This window comes from Carassius auratus, unplaced genomic scaffold (genome assembly GCF_003368295.1).
Source record: "Carassius auratus strain Wakin unplaced genomic scaffold, ASM336829v1 scaf_tig00214965, whole genome shotgun sequence".
In the NCBI taxonomy this organism is placed as follows: domain Eukaryota; kingdom Metazoa; phylum Chordata; class Actinopteri; order Cypriniformes; family Cyprinidae; genus Carassius; species Carassius auratus.
Window position 1 is genome coordinate 151,819 of NW_020527886.1, and position 27,089 is coordinate 178,907.

The following is a 27,089-nucleotide window of genomic DNA, read 5'->3' on the forward strand; positions in this document are numbered from 1 at the left end:
GCTGGCATATTTTGTGTAATACGGAGAAATGATAACTGAACGAATCATTGAACGAATCATTTTGGTGAACGAACTGAAAATTAACGAATCTCTAGAAAGAATCATAATTTCCACCACTACCCTCTACCAAATGAACACACTTAATCTCTGACTACCAGGCTGATATCCTGTAACAATTACTCACTAGTGCCCTCAAGAGGTCCTAGTGGTATTACGCTTGTCAACTCTTTAGGCAATAGACAAGGAAAATACAATATAAAACCCAAGTAACGCTTAGCCTGTTACAAGTGAAAGGCTGAAATGACCTTAGAAACTTTGATCTCTCAGGATACAGACATTACGAATACATGTTTTCAAAGTGAAGATGGGGGAAAACTTTTTCCTTTTCTTTGCATCTGTTTTTTCTTCAAAACGTCCTTTATTTACCCATCATTCCCTCTCAGGTTCAAGCAGAACGTTCATTGTGTATCTGTTGACATGTCTCAGTGTGACTGGTGCAATGGTCGTGTGTCTAGAGAAACAGAATATAATGTAACATGAGTTAGTTTAGAGTTAAATTCCCATCCAAACGACCCCCTGTTCATCAGCAAGGTGTGAACTCCTCAAGTCTGTGATCCTAGTCAATGCAAAGTCCAAATGTTAGTTGATGTCTCCACTCAGTGAATGTTTTTCTTGGCTTGATTTTTAGGAATAAGTAGGTGTGTGTCTGTGTGTTGGGGGGGGGGGTTCCATGTCTTTAAACATGTCTTTCTGGGGGGTATGCCAGATGAATCACTGAATCTATTGTCAAAGTGTTAAGACTTATTAGGTTTCTTTCTAGTGTGACTCCTCTCATGTGTTTTCAGACTTGATGAATCACTGAATCTCTTGTCACAGTGTGCACACTTGTAAGGTTTCTCGCCAGTGTGAATCCTCTCATGTGTTTTCAGACTTGATGAAACACTGAATCTCTTGTCACACTGTGCACACTTATAGGGTTTCTCACCAGTGTGAATCCTCTCATGTGTTTTCAGACTTGATGAATCACTGAATCTCTTGTCACAGTATGCACACTTATAAGGTTTCACTCCAGAGTGAATCCTCTCATGTGTTTTCAGACTTGATGAAACACTGAATCTCTTGTCACAGTGTGCACACTTATAAGGTTTCTCTCCGGTGTGAATCCTCTCATGTGTTTTCAGACTTGATGAATCACTGAATCTCTGGTCACAGTGAGAACACTTATGAGGTTTCTCTCCAGTGTGGATCCTCTCATGTTTTTTCAGACTTGATGAGTTACTGAATCTCTTGTCACAATTTGAACATGTATAAGGTTTCTCTCCAGTGTGAATCCTCTCATGTGTTTTCAGACTTGATGAATCACTGAATCTCTTGTCACAGTGTGAACACTTATAAGGTTTCTCTCCAGTGTGAATCCTCTCGTGTTTTTTTCAGACTTGGCAAATAATTAAATCTCTGGTCACAGTGAGAACACTTATGAGGTTTCTCTCCAGTGTGGATCCTCTCATGTTTTTTCAGATTTGTCAAATGATTAAAACTCTGGTCACAGTGAGAACACTTATAAGGTTTCTCTCCAGTGTGGATCCTCTCGTGTTTTTTCATACTTAGCCAATTAAGAAATCTCTGGTCACAGTGTGAACATTTATAAGGTTTCTCTGCAGTGTGAATCCTCTTGTGTCTTATCAGACTTGGCCAATTAATAAATCTCTGGTCACATTGAGAACACTTATAAGGTTTCTCTCCAGTGTGGATCCTCTCATGTGTTTTCAGTCTTACCAACTGATTAAATTTCTTGTCACAGTGTGCACACTTATAAGGTTTCTCTCCAGTGTGAATCCTCTCATGTGTTTTCAGACTTGATGAATTACTGAATCTCTTATCACAGTGTGAACACTTATAAGGTTTCTCTCCAGTGTGAATCCTCTCATGTGTTTTCAGACTTGATGAATTACTGAATCTCTTATCACAGTGTGAACATTTATAAGGTTTCTCTCCAGTGTGGATCCTTTCATGTTTTTTTAGATGTACTGACTGAATGAATCTCTTGTCACAGTGTGCACACTTATAAGGTTTCTCTCCAGTGTGAATCCTCTCATGTGTTTTCAGACTTGATGAAACACTGAATCTTTTCTCACAGTGTAAACATTTATAAGGTTTCTCTCCAGTGTGGATCCTCTCATGTATTTTTTGATGTTCTGACTGACCAAATCTCTTGTCACAGTGTGAACACTTGAAAGGTTTCTCTCCAGTGTGGATCCTCTCGTGCAGTTTTAAACTACTCACTGAACTAAATGTATTTTCACACTCAAAGCACATGCACTCTCTCAGACCAGTATGTATTTTCTGATGTACTTTCAAACTTTGTAGATGCAAAAAACTCTTACCACACAAATGACATGGATGTGGTTTCTCTTTCGCATGAACTTTCAAGTGTTTCTTTAGAAGTGAAGCCCATAAAAACATTTTACCACATTGATAACATGCGTGCTGCTTCTCTCCAGTGTGGATTTTCATGTGACTCTTGAAGTTAGGTGATTGTTTGAAACTCTTCCCGCACTGATTACAAGTGAATGGTTTCTCTCCCGTATGAATTCTCATGTGACGCTTTAAACTGAATCGGTGTTTCAATCTCTTTCCACACTGAGTGCAGTTGAAAAACTTCTTGGCTCTTTTTTTCTTTAAATCTTTCCGTTTGGTTTGAGAGCAAATCAAATGTTTTCCTCCAGTTTTGACCAGATTTTTCTCCTCAGCTTCATTTGATTCTGTATTCTCCTCTTTTTCTTCAATGAACTCTGAAACAAAAGTAAAAAATATTTAATTTTGATAACTTGTTAAAAGCTGAGAAAATTCAACATAAAAGTGACCCCATTCTATTTTTAACATCATTTGGAAGCATCTTTGTTATTTGGGGTCAATTTGACCCCAGGGTCTTTAAGCTGTATAAAATAAGAAAAATAGAAAATGTACTAAGGCTGTGACGGTGGAAGATTTGTATCACTTTGATGGTAATACCACCGTCACAGCCCTAGTGTTTTATAAAAGTTTTATATTCATAAATTCATATATATTAATGCTGGGTGGTTTGACCCAAAAATTTATATCACTGTCTTCTTCAAAACTATGCCGGTTTTCCGGTTTATAAAGGTTTCTTTTTTATTAAATGCATAATGAGGTGTTCAATGCATTTTCTGCTGGCTGATATTCCAAGACGTACTTGCGGCTAAGGTGCTGGAGCAAAAAGCTTGTGTTGCCGCCTTTGGCGACAATTTTAGCCCAACACCACCTGCATAAAATGGTTGTTTGGTCGATGTCAGATTTTTGTAAACCAAAGAACTTCCAAACAACAGACCCGGTTCCTCTTTTTGGCACAAGTTCTTCTGTGTCATGTTCTACTAGTTCTGCAGTATCCATCTTCCCTGTAACCCCGGTTCTCGGTCTGCAGTGTATGCAGTCCGTGTGTGTTACATATGTGGTGCAGAAGCAGCATGGACTCATTGTGCTTTCACACATGATGCGTTTGCAGTCCGCTACTGATCCGCAGCTGTTTAGTCCACAAACACAAAATGTTTACATTGTTTTGATTTCATATTATGTAAAAAAATTAAAAAATAAAAATAATAATAAATAAATATATATATATATATATATATATATATATATATATATATATATATATATATATATATATATATATATATGTGTGTGTGTGTGTGTTTGTGTGTGTTGTCAAAAGACCCAGTACTTCGGTACCAAGTTGGTAATAAATAGATTAAAATGTCACGGTACCAGGTAAAGTACCGGTGGTACCGAGGACCCGGTCAACCCGGTTCTTGACGCATACAGCGCTATGATTTTCACGAAGCAGAAAACACGTACGGAATCTCAAAATCCAGTCAAGAAAATGAAACTTACATTTTAAAATGGACAGTCACGGAATTTGTCAAAGTTAGCATACATTAATCAAATTAAATATCCATATGCACCAGTATCTGTAAATGTTAAGCTGCAAAAGTTGGTTGAAATATGAATCCGACATGTTCTGTGCGTCTCTGTGTGAATGAATGGCAGAGATGTGCGGTTTTTTTTAACTACATAGCAACCCTCTACACTGTGAGTAAATCACTCTCATATGCGACTAAATCTTCATTCTGGCGACCAAATGATGTCTTATATTAACCAATGGCTAATAAATTCTCAGATTTTACTCACCAGTGTGCGAGTTGGAGGCTAAGTATAAGTTTAGCTCAGATATATGTTCACTAAATGTTCCCGGGAGCCAGAGTGCCTGACATCTTGGCAAATTTAAAAGTGCTGGCAAATGCAAAACGTAAATACAGTAAGATTGTTATTCATGCTGGCGGTAATGATGTTCGACTTCGCCAGTCGGAGATCACTAAAAATAACTTTAAAGAGGTGTGTGAACTTGCAAGCACGATGTCAGACACTGTAATATGCTCTGGTCCCCTCCCTGCTTACCGTGGTGAAAGATGCATAGCAGATTGTCATCACTAAATGGCAGGATGTCTAAGTGGTGCCCACAGAATAACATAGGTTTCATAGACAATTAGACGAGCTTTTGGGGCAGTCCTGAACTCTTTAAAAGAGATGGTCTTCATCCCTCCTGGGGTGGCGCCACTCTTCTCTCTAGAAATATGGCAAATAGTCTTAGTGTTTATGCTTGACTAACTGGGGCCCAGGTCAGGAAGCAGACAGACTGGCTAAACTGACCATCTGCTAGCTGCCTCGCGTCACAGAGGTCAGCTAATTCTCAGAACAGACACTTTTTCACCTGTTCCCCGATTAACAATTTAATTGATGTTCAACAAATAAAAAACCGATGCAATACGGATAAACAAATGATAAAGCTTGGCTTATTGAATATCAGATCCCTTTCTACGAAAACACTTTTTGTAAATAATATGATCACTGATCATAATCTATATGTGCTCTGGTTGACAGAAACCTGGCTAAAACCTGATGATTACATTATTTTAAATGAGTCCACCCCCCAAGATTACTGTTATAAACATGAGCCGCGTCTACAAGGCAAAGGGGGAGGTGTTGCTTCAATTTACAACAATGTTTTCAGGATTTCTCAGAGGGCAGGATTCAAGTATAACTCGTTTGAAGTAATGTTGCTTCATAAAACATTATCCAGAATAGTGCTGCAACGACGCGTTGACGTCATCGATTACGTTGACTACAAAAATATTTTGACGTGCGTGAAATGTTTACTGTTTACATCTCATGTAATGGCATACTGGGAATGAAGAAAGTTGCATTCTATCACATAAACAGAGACCACTGTTATCAAAAGTATGGGAATACTTCAAACAGAGGCCAAATAAAATGGAATAAAATGGTACACAAAAATTGATATGGTGTACCACGGCAGCACAACTGCGATGCACGAGCACCTCAGAAGAAAACATCCTGGCGCTCTCCGGTGTTAAAATAAAAAATAAAGTAAGTCTTTGTTGGCACGGATTTCAAACACGCGTTAGGGGCTGTTCACATATCGCGCCTAAAAACACGTGGAAAACGCTAGTCGCGCCGCTTTCTCCTTCTTTCCAAAGCGCTCGGGCAGTTACGCCCCTGGGGCCTCTGCCGTTGCTAAGCAACCATGACATGCTCTCTCCCTGAAGATGCGGAAATTTCAGCAAAGGATAAATGGATTTGCAGCACTAAAAATCGCTTGCAGTAGCTCTGCTACTAAATTTATTTCAAAATGGCAATCCATATACAGCTATGATCAGCAGTTCCTTCATCTTAGCTGAGCTTTCAACATTGTTACGGGAAAGAATGAAGCTGATTGGTTAGTTCTTGTCACATGACCCGCGGTGTGCTTGTGGCATTCTGAAAAGTTGAGATGTTTTTTACTCGATGTGGTGCGGACGCGCCTGATTTTGCGTGAGCGTCGTTTCCATTATGAGCGCGCATACCGCACGCCTACATTGGAAATAATGAACATGAGCGTGCAAAAGATGCGATATGTGAACGGCCCCTTAAAAGACAGCGCGCCACGTGACAACAGTCATAAACCACCGAGCTACCCAGAATCAGCTCTAGATCTCTGGAAACCATGCTAAACCATAGCAGAACCCTGACTACATTTTATGGTTTGTGATGCTAAAGAACATTTCATGAAGTCTCAGACAACTGTAAATTTGTGGCTACTGTGTTACAATTCATACAAGGAGCATGACTAGTACCTAGTGGACATTGTTGGTATAGCGACTAAAAATAACACAGAAACCTCATTTTTTGTGATATCAATGGAACACAACTTATTTAGACTTAAGTCTTTTCATTTGACATGAAATTAAATTCAGCAAATTTTTTTTTAATAAAATATAAATTAATATTAAATTAATTTTTTTATTACAACAAACTTAAACACCTATAACTTTTTTGTTTTAAATTTTATTCAACTTCTTTTAAAAACGAGCCCAAAATTAGGTTCATATTCCAAACCAATCCAGAATTACATCAATTTGAATCTGGTAATGCCTTTTTCAGCTCTACCCCCAAAGGGGGGGGGGGGGTGACACTTAAGGGGTTAATTATAAGCGCTATTGTAAACTCATATTTACCATAGCAAAATAATTTTCTTTGCCTCTTTATTTTTGTATACTGTAAAAACTTCAACTACATTGGTTGAAAATGAATAAAGGTTGAAATATTATATTAGAAGTTTTACTTATATTTTTTTTGTAAAGTTATCCAAAGGATTTATTAGCTAATCAAAAAAAGAACATTAGATTATTTATTGTAATAAAAATAATCGTTAGAGTAGTCGACTAATCGAAAAAAATAAAAGGAGACACAAAGGAGACTAGAACTTCACTCTCCTGATTGACAGTCCTTAAGTAGGCCACTGACCCATAAGCCAATTCTGAGGCATCACAAAATAATGTGCAACTCCCTCCTAAGGGAATTTCCATCAAGATTAACAGGACCATACGTTCTTGGTAGTTCAATGGATGTGATAGCAGGAAGTTCACTCTCCCATGCTACCCAGGCCTTCTTAATACCTTCAGGTAGTGCAGGATCATCCCATTGTCTTCCTTTACTCCACATTTGTTGAAGCAGGACTTTGGCTCTAGTGGTAAAAGGTAGAAGGAACCCTATAGGGTCATATTGACTTGCAAGGACCCTATAAACATTTTGCAAGGTAAGAGAATCATAAGCAACAGGACGATGTTTGTAACCGAGGGTATCTCTGGCACAGTGCCAAATTAGTCCCAGCATGCCTTCACTAGGATCTGAACAGTCTTGAAAAATAACCAAAGTTCAGTGTGGGCAGTCTTTGCGTCGCTGGGCAGATCCTCCACCACCTCTGAAACATTACTTGCCCACTGTCGAATTTCAAAGCCTCCATCTCTCAAATGGGTCCATAACTTCCCAACCAACTCCTTTGCTGTCGGGATGTCCATAACACTTTGTAGACAGTTATCAACATAAAAAGTCTTGGTGATAGACTCCTTAACATCTTCACAATCCTCTGGTAGAGCTCTTACATGCTTCTGCAAAGCATAAACCGCACAGCAAGGGCTACAGGTACTTCCAAATGGCAAAACTTGCCATTCATAAACGTCAGCTGGCTTATCCAGTCTCATGCATCGCCACAGAAAACGCAGGAGAGGTTTATCAGAAAGCAACAGACAAACTTGATGAAACATGGACTTAATATCACCACTTATGGCCACAGGATGTTCCCTAAAACGAAGGAGTACACCTAATAAGGATGACCCTAAGGTTGGACCAGGCAGTAGGTGAGCCTTCAGTGATTCTCCTTTATACATATAGAAACAGTTAAACACTAATCGATTCTTTCCATTATGCTTTACAAGATGGTGAGGTACAAACCAGGACTCACTACTTTGAAAGGCTTCTTCATGACTCAACTTTCTCACATAACCAGAATCAACCAGTTTTTGAATCTCTCCTTCATAGATAAGGGCCTGCTCTGGGTTTCGTGTCAGTTGGCGCTCTGTCCATTGGAGGGATTACATAACTGCCACTTTAGTAGCATTGAACAAGGGTGCATGCTTTGAACGAAGTACAGGAGTGGCATATTTAGAGACACAATTCACAGTCTCTCTTGTCATCAACCGGTTAAGACAATCTAGGGCATACTGGTCTTGTTTGGACCGTATAATGGTCTTTTCACTCTTATAGGGAAACATGTCCACTTGCCATAACCGCTCTACATCCTGTTGGAGTTGAGAGGTAATGGAAACTCCAGAAAGAAACAGACACTGGGTTTCAGTCTCAACACCACTTACTTCATGAAGAATAGTTGTAGTTGGTTGGTACTGCCTTAGTTTCCTCCCCATCTGGTAATGGTCATTAGGTTTCTGCCGGACAACACCGACTTGTCCTACTATTGCTTGACATTCTGCTTCCTCTTGCAGCCATGAATAGAAATTCACCAAGTTATTGGGTTCTCCTGGTTGAGTGGCTCTACTATGCCGGATGTAATTAGCAACTTGTTCAGGGGGGAGTTTACTCAATAGTTTCTGTACATGAGAAGCACAGGCCAACTCTGCTGCTCCTTCACCTTCACCCCAAGACTGTAACATCCCCACCAAGGCACGAATACAAACTGCTAAGCTACCGAAAGCTTGTGAATCACCAGTTTTAATGGTTGGGAGGCCCATAATCTCAGCAGTTTCTCTCAAAACTAATTGATGTGGCTGACCATATTTCTGCTGGAGGGCTGCCCACGCTGCACTGAATGGCAGAGGATGGTTAGAATAAGCCAAAACTAAGTTGCGTGCTGAATCCAATTTGAAATGGTCTAGGAGAATGTGGAATTTGTACTGCTCGGTCTCATCTGGGGGTAGTAAATTCTCCAGAGCCATCTTTAACAATATGAATTGTTTAGGATCCTCCTTTTCTAAAGATATGGAAATGAAGGACCTTCAATTCGAGAAGATCTTGGATGATAGCTTACTTGGGCTCTTGGCTCATATCCTGTTTGAGAACTTGAAACAGGCTGTTGAACTGAAGACTGAGAAACACAAGGTACAGGATTATTCTCTTGTATCTTGTTACTTTGTTGTTGCACAATAGGTCTCACAAAAAGAGGTGAAGGTAAACTGGGCATAGCTAATGGTAGTGAAGACTGAACATTTTGATTCCCCTGCTGGACACAATTGGTCATATTTCCACTTTGAGCTGTAATGGGTACAGATGGTGTAATCGTGCCAGATGCCAAATATGTAGAAGGAACAGGTAATTGACTAATAGGAGGTTCAGATCTAACCACCGAATTATGCAAAGCCTCTGTGAAAATGGTGGATACTGAGATGACACAAAACCCTGGGAATTTTGTGCTTGTTGATGAACAGCATTCATAGGAACTGACAAATGGCTTGGATACAAAAGGACCTGGTACTGGTGGCCAAAAACCAGGATAAACTGGGCCAAACAATGGTGGATTCATAGCCCAAGGAGGGATTGGTGGCTGCACTGCAGGTCTAGATGCATGAGACTGTCCTGATAACCGATGATACGGATCCACCCAAGGGTTTAGAGCATACAAATCAGGGGCCATGAACTGACTTGCCGGATACTGTGAACTTCCCATCAAAGTAGACAAATGAGGAGCATAAGGGCTTCGATCTGCAAGTAGATGCCTTGACACTGGATGGCTAACAACGTTCACATCAGTAGGGACTTGATTTACATGTGAAACATTCAATTCAGGAGCCAAATGGGATTGAGGAGTCAGCACTATAGAAGGAGGTGGAGGAAGAGTGGATGCTCTACTCACACATAGTGGTGACTTTAACTCGGAACTAACTTTCCCATGATGTTGTTCCTGTAGATGAACTCTTGAGTTCTTGAGCTAATGCTGCAGCTGAATCGGTCACCGTACAAGGGACGAGAGAATCCTTATCAGGTGAGGGCGGTGCAGATACATTTTTGCTACCTTCTTCAGATGACCAAGAACTTCCTGAAGAACACATCCGATTCACTTTGGAATTTATCTGCTTCACACTTCGGCCTAATTCCATTACAAACTCCTTTAACTGCTTCATTTCCAGTAAGACAGGGTCACAAGGTTCAGAATGACTCTCTCTGGCATATTCAATTCTACTTTGGACTGGGGCTGAGGAAACTGACTGACTGGCTCGAGGAGGCTTCGAGGGCGGTAAGGTAGTCTCAGTCCTCAAGATAGACTGGAGGCTTGGTCTGTCTTGAAGACTCTCGCCGAGGTGGTACATGGCATTGGTTAGTATGTTGCTCTTGATCCATTGGAATGCTCAACTCCGGCTCGAAGGACCATGTAAAAGACTCTTAGGATACTGCTTATTCATAGGGGGAGCATCACAATGGGATGTCAGTTAAAACACCTTGAGACAACATCCATTTGTACGTTTATTTCACCAATGCCAGTACATCATTCATTCCACAGGTGTATCAGACTGGTTTCTGAACTTAAACAAGATAAACAAATAAAGTTAAACAATCATAAAGGAATTACAAACAAAATCCAAACCATACAAAAACAATAAACTTACATCTGTACACAGCCACATCACCATATGAAAGAATCCAGAGCAGTAAACAAGGAGTGAACTGATTGCTGCTCAAAAGCAACCCTTTTTAAAGGCCCTTAATTGGAGTCAGAATAGGGTGCAGCTGTCAACAGTGGGTGGAGCTACAATTACTATGTCATGGGTTTTTCAACAATACTCAATTACTAAAATATTCGATAGCTACAGCCCTACTCAGATCATTATTTAGTTTTGTGCAAACTACATAGAGCCAAAATTGTAAATTCTAATTCTTGTTACAAGTATGAAAGAACCATCACTTCTACCACAAAAGGCTGCTTTTTAAGTTATCTTCCTGATGTATCCAAATTCATTAGCATATCCAAAACCTCAGAACAACTTGATGATGTAACAGAAACTACTCTGTTGGACTCTCTTTTCTAGCACTTTAAATACAATTGCTCCTTTACGCTTAAGGAAGGTTAAGGAAACTAGTATGACACCATGGTATAATGAGCATACTCGCACCTTAAAGACAGCAGCCCGAAAAATGGAGCGCAGCTGGAGGAAAACAAATCTAGAGGTATTCCGTATTGCTTGGCGGGAAAGTTACCTATCCTACAGAAAAGCATTAAAAACTGATTTAACAACATCACAGCTTCTTGACTTTATGAACTTCTTTACTTCTAAAATCAATACTATAAGAGATAAAATTGTAACCATTCAGCCTCCAGCTACAGAATCGCATTAGACAGTGCACTATAGACCCCTTGAGGAACAGTTCCACTCATTCTCTACTATAGGAGAGGAAGAATTGTATAAACTTGTTAAATCATCTGAACCAACAACATGCATGTTAGACCCTATTCCACCTAAACTCCTAAAAGAGGTGCTTCCAGAAGTCATAGATGCTCTTCTGACTATTACTAATTCCTCATTGTCATTAGGATATGTCCCAAAAACCTTCAGTATGGAGAGTGACAAAAAAAAATGTGTTTTGGCCTGCTCAGTTTGCGCCAGTGGTAAGATGTCTAACCTACTTCCGGACGGGCTTCTTCAACTGCTGTCTGTCCCTTCGAGAACCTGGTCCCACATCGCTCTAGATTTTGTTACCGCCCCGATGCCCTCATGATGGTCGTTTTGACTGTAGTGGACCGATTCTCAAAGGGGGCACATTTCATTCCCTTGCCCAAATTACCCTCAGCCAAGGAAACAGTTGTTACTGTAATTGAGTGTAGTTGAGTGAAGCATAGGTTACCAGCCACCTATTTTTCTAAGTCTGGAATCTGAAGTCACAGTCCCCTCCGCCCACGCTTTTGTCCCGAGGTGCCACCGACATGTTGACCAGAGCTAGCTAGACTCTGCTCCAGGTGAGGGCGCGCACCAAGGCCAAGGCCTCCCGTATACGTTGTGGGTCAAAAAGTGTGGCTTTCTACCAACAACATTCCGCTGCGTTCCGTTTCTAATGAGCTAGCTCCCAAATTTATTGGCCTGTTCCCCGTCACCAAAATTATTAGTCCAGTGACAGCCCGCCTCGAAATACCTCCGCCGTACAGGAGGATTCATCCCGCCTTCCATGTGTCTAAAATTAAACGTGTTTTATTCACAAATTATGAGGATTCCAGTACTTGGTGGAATGGGAGGGTTACGGTCCAGAGGAGAGGAGTTGGGTACCTGCTAGGGACATACTGGATCACTCCCTGATTGATGATTACAATCGACAGGTAGGGTCGTCTGGGAACACCAGGAGGCATTCCTAGAGGGGAAGGTACCGTCATGGTTGTCAAACCATGGCCTTGGGATTTGCACTTATGTGAGTGGAGTTGGTGTGTTTCTCACGTCAGCACTGATTGTTTCATGTGATCGTCTCCGTTAATTGTTCATCTACACCAGCTGCTACCCATAACCCGATCCCTATTTATCGCCTTTCGCTTTTTTTTTTCGCCTTTTTTTTTTGTCAGAGCATTGTTTGCAGTTCCCCGTGTTTATGCCTGGTCTCTCATTCCTGTTCTCTGTGTACTTCTCGTCATTGGATCGTCTGTGTCTTTGGAATACCATCCACTTAATTTTGCACAGTGCACCGATACTTCAAAAGTATTCGGTTGTTAAGTGATGACGTAAGAAGCGCTGTTTCCGGGTCCAAGCCTCAACTCGCTTCACTTGAGAATACTACCTCAGCAGCCGTTTATGAGCACTGTTTATTCATATTAATCATTTGAGATAAACGCTTTTAAACTTACGGTATACACTACAGTCTCCCTGCTCACAGCGTCCCAAACACAAATAATTTGTATATATTTTTTATATTTATATTTTCATTGTCTGGCTATCTGGGACTTCGGTAGTGAGTTAAAGGTTAAGATTATAACTTTATTGCTAATATTCTATCACATTGTGAGTTTATATTAGCACCTTTTGTTGTTTTCTCATGGTAACTGATAGAGCATTTGGACACGGAAGCGCTGCTATGTGACGTCAGACTTAACAAGCGAATAGCGATTCTCTGAAATTATAAATGTCACGATTCCTAAATTTATTAGTATCGATACTTCAAAGAATGACTGTGTTCCAGATTTGTAAGATTTCATGTTGGTGTGTGCAATGCACGCTTCCAGTGCCTCCCTATGGATGGCTGTGTTTTTCTCCTCACACAAGCAGCAAAAAAGCACTGAAGCGAGATGGCTGCATTAGTGGCTTTACTAAACTGATTTAGCTTTAGGGCTGCACGATGTGTTGTTTAAGAATCGATATCGCGATGTATGAATTCACGATAGTCACATCACAGGACGTGCGATGTAGGCTGTCGTAGTTGATCCATTATTCATTAACTGTATGGGCCAGAGAGCGCACGCGAGAGAGAGAGAGAGAGACAGAACGCGAGAGAGAGAAAGCGCACGCGCAAGCACAAGTGATACTGTGGCCGCCGGTCCACGACTGGTAGAAAAAGATGACGCTCATTAAAGCTCACTGGCTGCACAACTGACAGAATAAGTTACAATTTGTGAGATATTACTGCTAAATTTTATTTGCTTTTTTTTTTTTACTTGAATGCCATTGCTTAAATTGATATTTATCTTTATACATTTAATCTTCTGAGTTCAGAAACATTGTTTAATATATTCGCTGTTCATATTTTTATTCAAAGTTCAGAGACAAAATAAATGTATTACTCTTATGTTTATTATGATAACTGAGATAATGCTGCTCAATTTATTCTTTCTTTACCTTGAATGTCATTGCTCTAATTAATTTTTTATATTTTGATATTTCTTATTTTGTTCAAATGCTTAATATATCTGCTGTTCATATGTTCATTTATTAGTGTGTTATATGATTATAATGTTGTCCCGGATTTAAAATGAAGCACAGCAATGATATTTGAGAGTGTATTTTCCCTTTTCAGGAAAAGTATCAAAAAATTCTTGACTAGGTATCGGTATTAAAACAATAATTTTGGTGTCGTGACAACACTAACCACTCCTCACCACCCACGGCTCGCTCATCTCAGTTCCTTTGTCTCCTGCTGCCTCTCCTCAAAGTCACATAAGCCCCTTTCACACTGCACGTCGGACCCGCAATATTCCCGTAACATTGCCTGGTCGCCTTCTGTGTGAAAGCAACCACGTCCCGGAATTGATTACCGAATCGAACCCGGGTCGGGGACATAGTAACATTGCGGTAATCGATCCGGAACGAGCGCTGTGTGAACAAAAGCCAGATCTAATTCCGTATTGAAGTGATGCCGCGCGTTATCGCGCGACTCTTTTACCGGCTGTTTTGAAGGAAGATCAACATTCGCGACGAAAACATATGTGCAAACTGTAATGAAGCAGAGATCAGTTAGTTCCTCACTTTCCGCGCTGACACAGAGATCGTTTGCTTGCTTCAGTGAAAGTATAACGTGCCAAGCGTTGTCGACTCGTACATTACACGTCACGCGCTGATGTCACGTGTCGTTACGGGATCTTCAAGGGTTGTGTGTGAAAGCACGCACATATACCGGGTCATCACTGGCAGTGTGAAAGTGCCAAATCTAGCGACCAGGGAACAATTACAGGAACACTTTACCCCTGTATTTGCCGGAATGGCAGTGTGAAAGGGGCTTTACTGGGCATTGTTACTTCCCGGATCGCCATCAGACTTCGCCTCACCCACCTGTTATCCTGTTTTATGTTACTTGTGTGTCTGACTGTGTTATTAAATATCCGATTTACTTGAACTTGCTTCCTCACCTTGTTTTGCTGTTACAATAATCTATATACAAAACTGGATGATGAGTAACTTCTTACTGCTAAATTCTGAAAAAAAACAGAGGTGTTAATTGTAGGATCTAAAAATTCTGCATGTAATAACCTAGAACACTGTCTAAGACTTGATGGCTGCTCTGTCAATTCTTCATCATCAGTTAGGAACCTAGGTGTGCTATTTGATAGCAATCTTTTCTTAAAAATCCACGTTTCTAGCATTTGTAAAACTGAATTTTTCCAATCTCAAAAATATATCTAAATTACGGCCTGTGCTCTCAATGTCAAATGCATAAATGTTAATCCATGCATTTATGACCTCAAGGTTAGATTATTGTAATGCTTTATTGGGTGGTTGTTCTGCACGCTTAGTAAACAAACTACAGCTAGTCCAAAATGCAGCAGCAAGAGTTCTTACTAGAACCAGGAAGTATGACCATATTTTTTATTTTATTTAACCTTTATTTAACCAGATGATCTCATTGAGATTTAAAACCTCTTTTTCAAGAGAGACATGGCCAAAATGGCAGCATTTTAACAGCACATAATTACAAATATGATAACCAAACATATACACAACAACAAGAGACATTTAAACAATACCCTCAGATACATAAACAAACAACATCAACATCAGACTACTTAAAAGTACAATTTATACTAACCATAGGTTTAAAACAATTTGATTATTTTAAAAACAGTGACAACAATTGATGGCATCTAATTCCAAGACTTTCATGCGTTGCTTAAATTCACCAATAGAAATCAGAGTTTGGAATTGCAATTCAGACTGTAATGTGTTCCAAGTGGACGGGGCTGCATAACTAAAAGCCTTCTTACCATGCAGAGATGTATAGTAACAAAGAAGAACTACTTCACTACTGTACTAAAGTACTAAAAGGCAGTATCTGTACTTTACTAGAGTATTATTTTTTACTCCTACTTCCACTTTTACTTCAGTACATATTTTCAATGAGTTTAATACTTTTACTCTGATATTTTTTTTTATGTGCTGCATCGTTACTCGTTACAATTACAAAAATGTTACGAATCATTCCATTTCAAACCCACATTACCACTGCCAAACTGTAGATGGCAGGTTTGATGAAGCTGGCACATCATTGAGCGAATCAAGCGATTAAGAAGACTGCGCGTGCTGAATGAACTGCTGTGAAGAGAGAGATGAACACCGAGCCGAGCCAGATAATGACTCGTTCACGAGTCAAGAACCGGTTGCATCGGTTTTCGGATCAACAGTAGTTCTTTCTGACAGTTCGATTCAATAAACCGGTTGAAGAAAAAAGTTCACCGGTTCTTTTGCGCTCGACGTAATGGCGTCATTTGCGATGATTGCCCTTGATCCAAGCCTTCGGTTTACCCGCGCTCATAACATTAGCACAGAATCAGTTCAGAATCAATCACCAAAAGAATCAGTTCGGTTCAGATGCTATGTGTGCACATGCGCAGTATCATCAGCTCCTCGGTTCTCGAATAGGACGCGTCTGAAAGAAACCGTTCTTGACTCGTGAACGAGTCATTATCTGGCTCGGCTCGGTGTTCATTTTCAATTCTCTCTTCACATCAGTTCAGTCAGTGTACTGTTTGAGTAAATGAATTACTCCGGGATATTGGTTTGTTTTAACTCAGAGGGAGTGTCAGCCACATTAAAAAAGTTAACAGCTTAAGTCGTTTGTGGATTAATGCGTACTGGAGACACAAACCATTTAAAATGATTCAGTTCGATTTGGTGAACTGTTTCAAAAAGATCTGGTTACATCGAATGATTCGTTTGCGAACCGGATATCACAAACTGCTTTGTTTTGAACTGTCTTACAACAGACACGGAAGAGAAGACAATGCTGAATAAAGTCGTAGTTTTTGCTATTTTTGGACCAAAATGTATTTTCGATGCTTCAAAATATTCTAACTGACCCTCTGATGTCACATGGACTACTTTGATGATGTTTGTCTTGCCTTTCTAGACATGGACAGTATACCGTACAGACAGCTTCAATGGAGGGACTGAGAGCTCTCGGACTAAATCTAAAATATCTAACTGTGTTCTGAAGATAAACGGAGGTCTTACGGGTTTGAAACAACATGGGAGTGAGTTATTAATGACATAATTTTGCAAATTGGGCGAACTAACCCTTTAATCTGTTTTTTGTTTACAAAGTTACAGTCAAAGGAATTGTGATTGTCCTTTAGGTTAATCATTTGAAATAATAAAAACTATATGTTCAAACTTTTGACTACTTTCTTTAATAACAACATAACAAAATACTTTTACTTTCAGTACTTGAGTAGTAATTTTTTTTTACTTTTTTGATAGAGCACTTGTACTTTTACTCAAGTCTGGGTCTCTAGTATCTGTTACCAAACTCTGCATGAACTGTACCAGAGCGTAAATTATAAGAACTAACATTACATGACATATAGGAGCAAAGATAAGCATATCCAGCATAGACTTATAAATAAAAATAAGCCAATGTACATGCCTCCTCACTGACAATGAGGGCCAGTGTGTTATTTTGTACAAAGTACAATGATGTACTGATGCCTTGCATCCAGTCACAAATCGTAATGCATTATGGTAGACAGTATCCAACAAAGACAAACATTTATCAGGCGCATTTATATAGAGCAAATCACCATAATCAAGTGTAGGGAGGAAAGTGGCAGCAACTAGCAACCAGTCCCGTCAACACTGCACTGACTCACTATCAAACATCGTATAGATTTTAAAATATTGCTTATTACTTATGAAGCCCTGAATGGTTTAGCACCTCAGTATTTAAATGAGCTCTTGTTACATTATAATCCTCCATGTCCGCTGGGTTTCAAAACTCAAGAATTTGTTAATACCTAGAATATCAAAATCAACTGCGGGCGGCAGATCCTTTTCCTATTTGGTGACTAAACTCTGGAATAACCTACCTAACATTGTTCAGGAGGCAGACACAGTCTTGCAGTTTAAATCTAGATTAAAAGACCCATCTCTTTAACTTAGCTTACACATAACACACTAATATGCTTCTAATATCCAAATCCGTTAAAGGATTTTTAGGCTGCATTAATTAGGTAAACCGGAACCAGGAACACATCCCATAACACCAAATTTACTTGCTACATCATTAGAAGAATGGCATCTACGCTAGTATTAATCCAAAGTAAACATTTTGAACAATGAAGATGATTGTTCACATATCACGTCTTTTTTTTTGTGCAAATTTTTTTTTTTTTCAAATGCAGTATGCGTGCTCCCAATGGAAGCGACCACGCTTGTTTTTTCCAGGTGCGTCCGCACCACATCTAGTAAAAATGTGGTGTTCAGAATGATGCAAGCACACCAGGTCATGTGACAAGAACCAACTCAATCAGCTTCTTTCGGGGTGAAATTCCCTGTTGTTTTTGAAAAATGGGATGCACTCAAACACTTTTTACTTTTCTTCGTTACAGCAAGGGTTTTTCGGTGGTGGAAATCCATCACTGAAATGTCCTTCTTGTAACTGATATCACAGCTGATGGATGCTTAGCAATGACAGACGCCTCAGGAGCGCAACTGCACAATTGCTTTAGGAGCCGTTCACATATCGTGTCTTTTGTGTGCTCAATTTTGTTATTTCAAATGTAGGAGCGCGGTATGCGCGCTCATAATGGAAGCGACACGCACATGGTGCGATGCGCTTGTTTTTTCCAGGCATGTCCACACCGCATCGAGTTCTTCTAAACTTTTCAGAATGCCACAAGCACACTGCAGGTCATGTAGCTTCCTCACCTTTTCCGTAACAACATTGAAAGCTCAGCCAAGATGAAGGGACAACTGATCATAGCTGTATATGGATTGCCATTTTTTAAATAATTTAGTAGCAGAGCTACTGCAAGCAATTTTTAGTGCTGCAAATCCATTTATCCGTTGCTGAAATTTCCATGTTTTCATGGAGAGAGCAGGTCATGGTTGCTTAGCAATGGCAGACACCTCAGGAGCGCAAGTGCCGAAGGCTTTGGGAAAAAAATCAAAGCGGCGCGTCTAGCGTTTTCCACGTGTTTTTAGAGGCGATATGTGAATGGACCCTTTTAGAAAGGAGGATAAAACGACACACGTGTGTGTGTGTTAACTCACTGGGCGCTTTGACACACGCAACCACATGCCTACAGACATATTTAGCTGAGCAAGCCAAAAGAAGCGAGCGAAAGGTAGGCCCATTTCGACAGAAAGGGCAATGAAGTTACTTGCAAAATATGGTACACAGTATTTAAATAAAGCAGTAGTGCAAGTACAATGCTATATCACTTGCGAAGCAAACATCCACAAGCAAATGAAAGGCGCTTCCCAAAGCTGGTCACTAGGGCTGGGTAAAAAAATTGATTTTTCGATTAATCGTTTTTTAAAATGTGGTCAATTCAAAATCGATTCTCAAAGGCCATGAATCGATTTTTTTCCATATTTATTTCCGCAGACATTGAACGTAAGATTAGCGTTAATCTAATTACAAATCTTCTCCACTAGATGTCACCCTCTTATGTGCCTTGTGCGATATAACCTGTCATTCATTCATTCAGTTTAAAGCAGTGGTTCCCAACCCGCGGCCAGTCACAAATTCAAACGCGGCCCACCATATGCTGAACACACACACACAAAACTTTTGCAACTCACTTGAAGTTAAAGCAAATGGAAACACCATATACTATGCAGCAATCATCCTTAATTGAAAAAATGTGGCAAAACATCTCTGGAGAGAACCTCATATTATTAAATTCGAAAGTGCTTTCCATATTTGGATCAACATAGGCTACAATTGTGAATGCACATTTTCTGCAATGTTGCGCGTCAGGTCATGCTCCCGTTCGGTCTTACAGACTGCATCTTAAAGCCTCTTATACTTTCTGCGTCCGCTAGTCCGCTATGGACCACTATGCAGGCTTGATGTAAACATCGCCATCGTAGAGCGTGTTCTGAGGCTCTGAGCAGACAACCGCGCGGACAGGTGCGTGTGGTCAGTAGTCTTCAAAAGCACAACTGCACATGTTCAGGCAGTGTGAAGAAGCCCATTGCCAATTGAACCAATCGGGCCGGGCTCGGGCTTGTGCGGTAAATGAGCGGTCATGTAATGTGTTTCGAATAGCGCGAAAATGTATGTTTAGTAGTTGAAACAGAGGCTTGCTTCTAACGATTACGTTTTGGTAGCACCAGCAACTAAAGCAAAGTCTGAGGTTTGGAAAAGTTTTGACGTTGTTTATAATGAGAATAATGAGTGAATAATGACGCACCATCAGTGAGCGCAGGAGTGCGCTGAAGACATCTACAGTGGATTCAATCATTTTCCTCCACAAAAACACTTTGGCCTTACCTAATCTTTGTGAGTAAATGTTTTTTAAATTATAACTAAATATTATTTGAGTCTTAAATGCATAATGTAGACAGAGCAGGCTATATAAGCTAATGTTGGCATTATTATTTTATTATGTCAGCTGCTCTCTCTCCACCTTCAATACCACGACTTAGGTGCACTTGAGCAAGGCATTGTCGCATTTATTTATTGCCGCAGCATAAATGGCTGCCCACTGCTCCGGGTGTGTGTTGACTGCTCTGTGTGTGTGTGCATTTCGGATGGGTTAAATGCAGAGCACAAATTCTGAGTATGGGGTTACCATACTTGGCTGAATGTCACATCACTTTCACTTTTTCACTTATGGCGAAGCAAATCTGGCAGAGCCTTTATCTTAATTCATTTCGTTATTATATATCCAAATCCGTTAAAGGATTTTTTAGGCTGCATTAATTAGGTAAACTGGAACCGGAAACACTTCACATAACACCGTACTTTCTACATCATTAGAAGAATGGCATCTACGCTAATATTTGTCTGTTTCTCTCTTGTTCCGAGGTCACCGTGGCCACGAGATCCAGTCTGTGTCCAGATCAGAGGGTCACTGCAGTCACCCGGATCCAGTACGTATCCAGACCAGATGGTGGATCAGCACCTAGAAAGGACCTCTACTGCCCTGAAAGACAGCGGAGACCAGGACAACTAGAGCCCAGATACAGATCCCCTGTAAAGACCTTGTCTCAGAGGAGCACCAGGACAAGACCACAGGAAACAGATGATTCTTCTGCACAATCTGACTTTGCTGCAGCCTGGAATTGAACTACTGGTTTTCGTCTGGTCAGAGGAGAACTGACCCCCCAACTGAGCCTGGTTTCTCCCAAGGTTTTTTTCTCCATTCTGTCACCGATGGAGTTTCGGTTCCTTGCCGCTGTCGCCTCTGGCTTGCTTAGTTGGGGTCACTTCATCTACAGCGATATCATTGACTTGATTGCAAATAAAAACAGACACTATTTTCAATTGAACAGAGATGACATCACTGAATTCAATGATGAACTGCCTTTAACTATCATTTTGCATTATTGAGACACTGTTTTCCAAATGAATGTTGTTCAGTGCTTTGACGCAATGTATTTTGTTTAAAGCACTATATAAATAAAGGTGATTGATTGATTGATATTGCCAAATACCCATCTTAATTTAGAATTTATCTTAATTAAATTTTTTAAGAAAGACTTGTTTTTATTGGTGCGTTGGGCTATTTATATGCTAAATTACCCTATACCTAGGGCTATTTATAGAGTGCTGAGATGTTACAATGATACAGAGGACTTATTTTATTTCTTTGTTCAAACTTTCAAGTGGCCTATTACGTTAGTCATGTATAAATTATGTTAAACCATGTATAAATGACTCATTCCTGACAAAAGGTAAAAGAGCTGTGTGCTGCGTACATTTGAATAATGTCGGGTTGTAAATGGGTTCGGGGTTTTAAAAAGCTGTCAATCAAAATGTACGTGTCGGGCTCGGGACATGTCGGGCTTAACTTTTAAGGCCCTATTACAGCTCTAATAGAAAATCGAATGGAAAATCGAAATCGAATCGATTTGAGAGCTTGTGAATCAAAATCGAATCGATCTGGAACATCTGAATCGATACCCAGCCCTACTGGTCACTCTAGCAAGATGTTATCTCTTTATTCCCGGGACATCTGTGCCATTGGAGAGGCTGTTTTCTACGCTCCAGACTAACCCCACATCGCATCATGACATGCTACATTATATAAATAAAAATCGACCTGTTAATCTTGAGTACCTATAGAGTAGTACTGCATCCGTCATAACTCCAAAAAGTCTTTAGTTTTATTATATTCATAAGAGAAAGATAGTCTGTACCGATTTTTCCCAGAAAAACACGAGCACCTGGAGGCGTGACGTGTGGGCGGAGCTAAAGAATCACGAGCGCGAGTAGGCTTTTGCGTTGAGAGTGTTTAGAAGCTGTGACATTACCGTGAGGAAAAAACATCATCCAAAACAAACCATGGCTAACAGTGAGATTCAGTCATATATTTATGATCCAGAATCAGATCCAGAGGCTGAAATTTAACAAGAGCAGCATCAGCAACGACGTCTCTATGTGGTATGTATTGAAACTGTATATATTTGCTTAGCGGTTTTGTAAAATGACTAAGTTCCACTTTATGTCGTCTTTTTTTTAAGCTGTACATGTGGAAAGTGCAGTTTGATGACAACATCGCATGTTGTTTACTTGATGTGCTTACGTGCCGATAGCTAAGTTAACAACACAGAGATATTTGAAGCAGTTTTACTCACCGCCTGCGGTTCCAACACACGATCGTGACCCTTTTTCGTTGGGACTGCATTATCCTTAAGAAATAGTGATCGACCGATGTATCGGTTTACCGATATTTTTCCCGATATTTAAACATTTTTCCATAATCGGGTATCGGTTTTGTAATATCGGATTCGCCGATTTACGGCGCCATCTTGTGGCCGTTTTGAGATATCCGCCATTGCAGCCCGGGTGTCTGAGGAGATCAGTCACCAACAACTCAGTGCACAGGTAAATATATGTTCTACTTGGTTTGCTTTAATTAATCAACTTTATTTAACATAACAGACATGCACAAACGAGATCTGAGACATAAATTCCTGATATAGTTAATTTATGCAGCTTGTTTCTAAACAATTGAGACGAACTCATTGAGTCACGTAGTGTAATTCATCATGTCCTGCCCCAATAAAGACGTATCTTTACACGAATTAAATAAAACAGACAAGAATGAGTGCATGTTGAAAATAAAAGCGTTGAATTTAATTCTCTATCTGTTGTATTTGCTCACCATTAGTCTAGAAGAGAAAGTTTGTTCATATTGCTTAGCAACTGACGGATGATCTGGAGGCTTAAGCACGGCGACTGAATGAAACTTTTGACAAGATTATCTTGTTTAAACACCCTAGATTATATTATCATTTAATACATAACAATTATTTCGCTAATCCTATAAATATAGCCTACCGCTTTGTGGAAATTAATTATTTATTATCTCCATGCGCGATCGCGGTTGATTAAGTTATAGTCAAACAGCACTTTGTCAGTTGGCATTTCATGATTTAACGTTAGATTAAATTTAGATCATAAAATGCCAACTGACAAGTGCTGTTTAACTTTATATAGTCTCGGGAAAAAAAGTTCGTTCATATTGCTCAGCACCTCACTGGGTTGATGATCAGGAAGCCTCAAGCAATGCCACTGAATGAAACTTTTGACAAGATTATCTTGTTTAAACACCCTATATTATATTATCATTTACTACATAACAATTATTTCGCTAATACAAATATAGGCTACATATACCGCTTTGTGGAAATTAATTATTTATTATCTCCATGCGCGATCGCGGTTGATTAAATTATAGTCAAACAGCACTTTGTCAGTTGGCATTTCATGATCTAACGTTAGATTGAATCTAGATCATAAAATGCCAACTGACAAGTACTGTTTAACTTTATATAGTCTCGGGAAAAAAAGTTCGTTCATATTGCTCAGCACCTGACTGGGTTGATGATCAGGAAGCCTCAAGCAATGCCACTGCATGACATTTTTGAAGGAAGCAGGCTTACAGGGCAGAATGCTGAAAGACTCTGTTTTCTACACTAAAACCTAGTTCTGCTTAACTGGGAGTAAATAGCAATGCACTCCTAAATAGCCCTCCCGCCCCCACCAATATGTTAGAATCATTTTAGTGCTTTATTTTTTTTACCTGTTTTTATTTTTTTAACTCATCAAAGCTTTTATTTTAAAACAAAGACACTTAGTAACAGTGCGCTTACATTTTTTGGACTCAGACCCCTCTATTTATTTGTGTATAAATATAATGTTTTTTTTTTTTTGTATGCAAGGGGGGAGTGATTGTTATAAATAAAATGTTTTTTTCAGCTCATTTGTGTTGTAATAATTGTCAGAAACAGAAGTATAACAGTAAATAAATATCGGTTCTGCATATCGGTTATCGGGTACATAAACATACAAATAATCGGTATCGGTATCGGTTATAAAAAACCAATATCGGTCGATCACTATTAAGAAATAAATGATGTGCAAATCCGGCGTCAAACTGGGCCTTGTTTGTAAAACAAGCATCTTCAAAATGCTTGAACAAACAAAAACACTTGCACAACTTTGTTGATGCTCTGTAAAAAATAAACTCCATCCACTGGTCCCTTAATGCTGTTTTTTTTTTTGGTAATCTGTGCAGGGTTGTCTTGCCCTGGCAACCAAAAGCACACTTCTTTTGTGACAATTCGGTCTCTCGCACTGATCAGTGAATGTCTCTGCTCTGCTCTACGGGAGCGCGCGCTCTTCCGGCAGAAGTGCCCTTAGGACCCATATAAGGAAATTCCGCTCCATCTAACGTCACACAGATCCATACTCGAAAAAACTTTCCGAAACTTGTGACAAACCGGAAGAGGTATTTTTGGAACAAAAATACTCCTTCAAACGTACAACTTAATTTTTGAAACTTTGTCCATGTTTAGCATGGGAATCCAACTCTTTAACGGTGTAAAAAACTCAGTATGCATGAAATAGCATTTCACCCCCCCTTTAAAAATAAAATGCAGAGTAAACAAATCTTACGGCTGGTAGATGTCAGAAAGCATAAAAACAAGATAAATAAAGATAAATAAAAATGATATTCGAATTTCGCAGGAAAAAAAGTTCACAATAAAACCTAATTTGGTCACTTTCTGTGATTCTCCAAGGCATATCTGAAGATGTATGCAAGCAAAAAATAATTAATGAATGAATAAGGGCCGTTCACATATCGCGCCTAAAAACATGTGGAAAACGCTAGGTGCGCTGCTTTCTCCTTCTTTTAAAGCGCTCGGGCCAAAGCACTCCTGGGCCGTCTGCCGTTACTAAGCAACAATGATGCGCTCTCTCCATGAAGATGCGGAAATTTTAGCAAAGGATAAATGGATTTGCAGCACAAAAAAAAAATCGCTTTTAGTAGCTCTGCTACTAAATTTATTTCAAAATGGAAATCCATATAGAGCTGTGATCAGCTAATCCTTCATCTTGGCAGAACTTTAAATGTTGTTACAGGAAAGGATGAAGCTGATTGGTTAGTTCTTGTCACATGACCCGCGGTGCACTGGCGGCAATGAAAAGTTTAAAAGTTTTGAACTCGATGCAGTGCGGACGCGCCTGGAAAGACCGAGTGCCTCGCAACGCGTGTGCGTCGTGACCGCTTTGCTTCCATTATGAGCGCATACCGCACGCCTACATTGGAAATAACAAATTTGTGCGCGGAAAAGACGCGATATGTGAACGGCCCCTTAAACTAACAGGACTAAAAAACACATGCAAATGACAAACTTTCACTCTATGATGGTTAAGCTGTGCAATTAATCCGCGAATCACATTCGTCAAGGGCCGGGGAGCAGCTGGCCCATACAGTTAATTAATAAACGGATCAACTATGGCGACCGTCACAGCCCTAAATTTTACACCCATTTGTTTTGGGTGATATTGAGGACACTACAACATGCATCAAGATATTTTTTAAATATGATATGGATTTAGACATATCGTATATATACACATACATACACATATATTAGGGGTGTAACGGTACATGTATTCGTACCGGACCGTTTCGGTACAGGTCTTTGGGTATGGTGCACGTATGTAGCGAATGACTGAATGCAATATTTTGTGTGCTGAACATAGGTACATTTTCGTGTTTCCAAACGAACATATTAAGTGGCGGAAGTCTCCGTGTTCAGCACAAATCCCGCCCTGCAGCTTATTCTAAGGCCGGCGACACACTGGCTGCATGGTGTTAGCGTGGCGTTTCTGCTGCGTTTCAGTTGCGTGACGGCAGCTTTGCATTTTCTGTGTCTTTACACACCAGAATCGTGCCTGACGCGGCGCTGGCGCGCTGCTGCTACTGTGGTAGGCGACATAGAGGGAGGCCGCCGACAGACCAGGATCTTGTCTTCACAACAACAATATTTATACTTCATGTTAAGCATAAATATAAAGCCTACCGATAAAGGACACAGTGAACAGTATTGACGGCAAAATAGACTATGTTTGATAGGTGCAATATGCCAGTGTGTCACCGTCCTAAGGTTTTCAAAAGGCATCACGCGAGTGTGAACATCACTACAACTAGGAAAAAAATGATTGTAATTCAAACGCAGCTCCCGTCGGCATTTAAACAGAGCTTTGCTCTTAATTCTGATCGGTCCAACGCAATAACGAAATCTGAGCAGGTCTGTGTTCAAAACTGAAACTGTTGATGCTGTACATTACACTTTGGAAAAGTTATATATAATTTTTAAATATGAGCAGGCCTACAAGCTGGGATTGGTAATGCTGCACAGTAATCATAGTTATTTATTTATATTTTTCATTATATTTTATTATATGATATTGGTTTGAGACAGAGAATTTTATTTAGTGGAGAACTTTGCAGCAGTATCTTATTTCTTACTCTTTTTATTTTATTTTTATATATATATATTATTAAAAAGTATTTAAAAAAAGTGTAAACATATTGTTAAAAAAGTTTATAGTAATAAACAACCTGCAGTTTAATGTTTGCATTTCTTTGCCTTACTGTACCGAAAATGAACCGAACTGTGACTTTAAAACCGAGGTACGTACCGAACCGTGATATTTGCGTACCGTTACACCCCTAATATATATGTATACATACATACACACACACACACACACACACACACACACACACACACACACGCATGCATGCACACACACAGTCATCGTTTTGATATATATATATGTGTGTGTGTGTGTGTTTCGCACACACAAATATCAAAAACATCCAGACCCCAGACAAGCAAACAGTTGTAAGCCATGTAACCACAAACAGACATTCAAGATGAATGAAGAATAAACACCAACCTCCTTGTTCCTCGTGTTTTATTCTCGCGGTTTCTGGTTCCTCGTGTTTTATT

General features: G+C 39.8%; 1 pseudogene; it reads right to left on the reverse strand.

Annotated features, from left to right (window-relative positions):
• On the reverse strand, positions 1–27,089 carry LOC113093335 (zinc finger protein 658B-like; annotated as a pseudogene).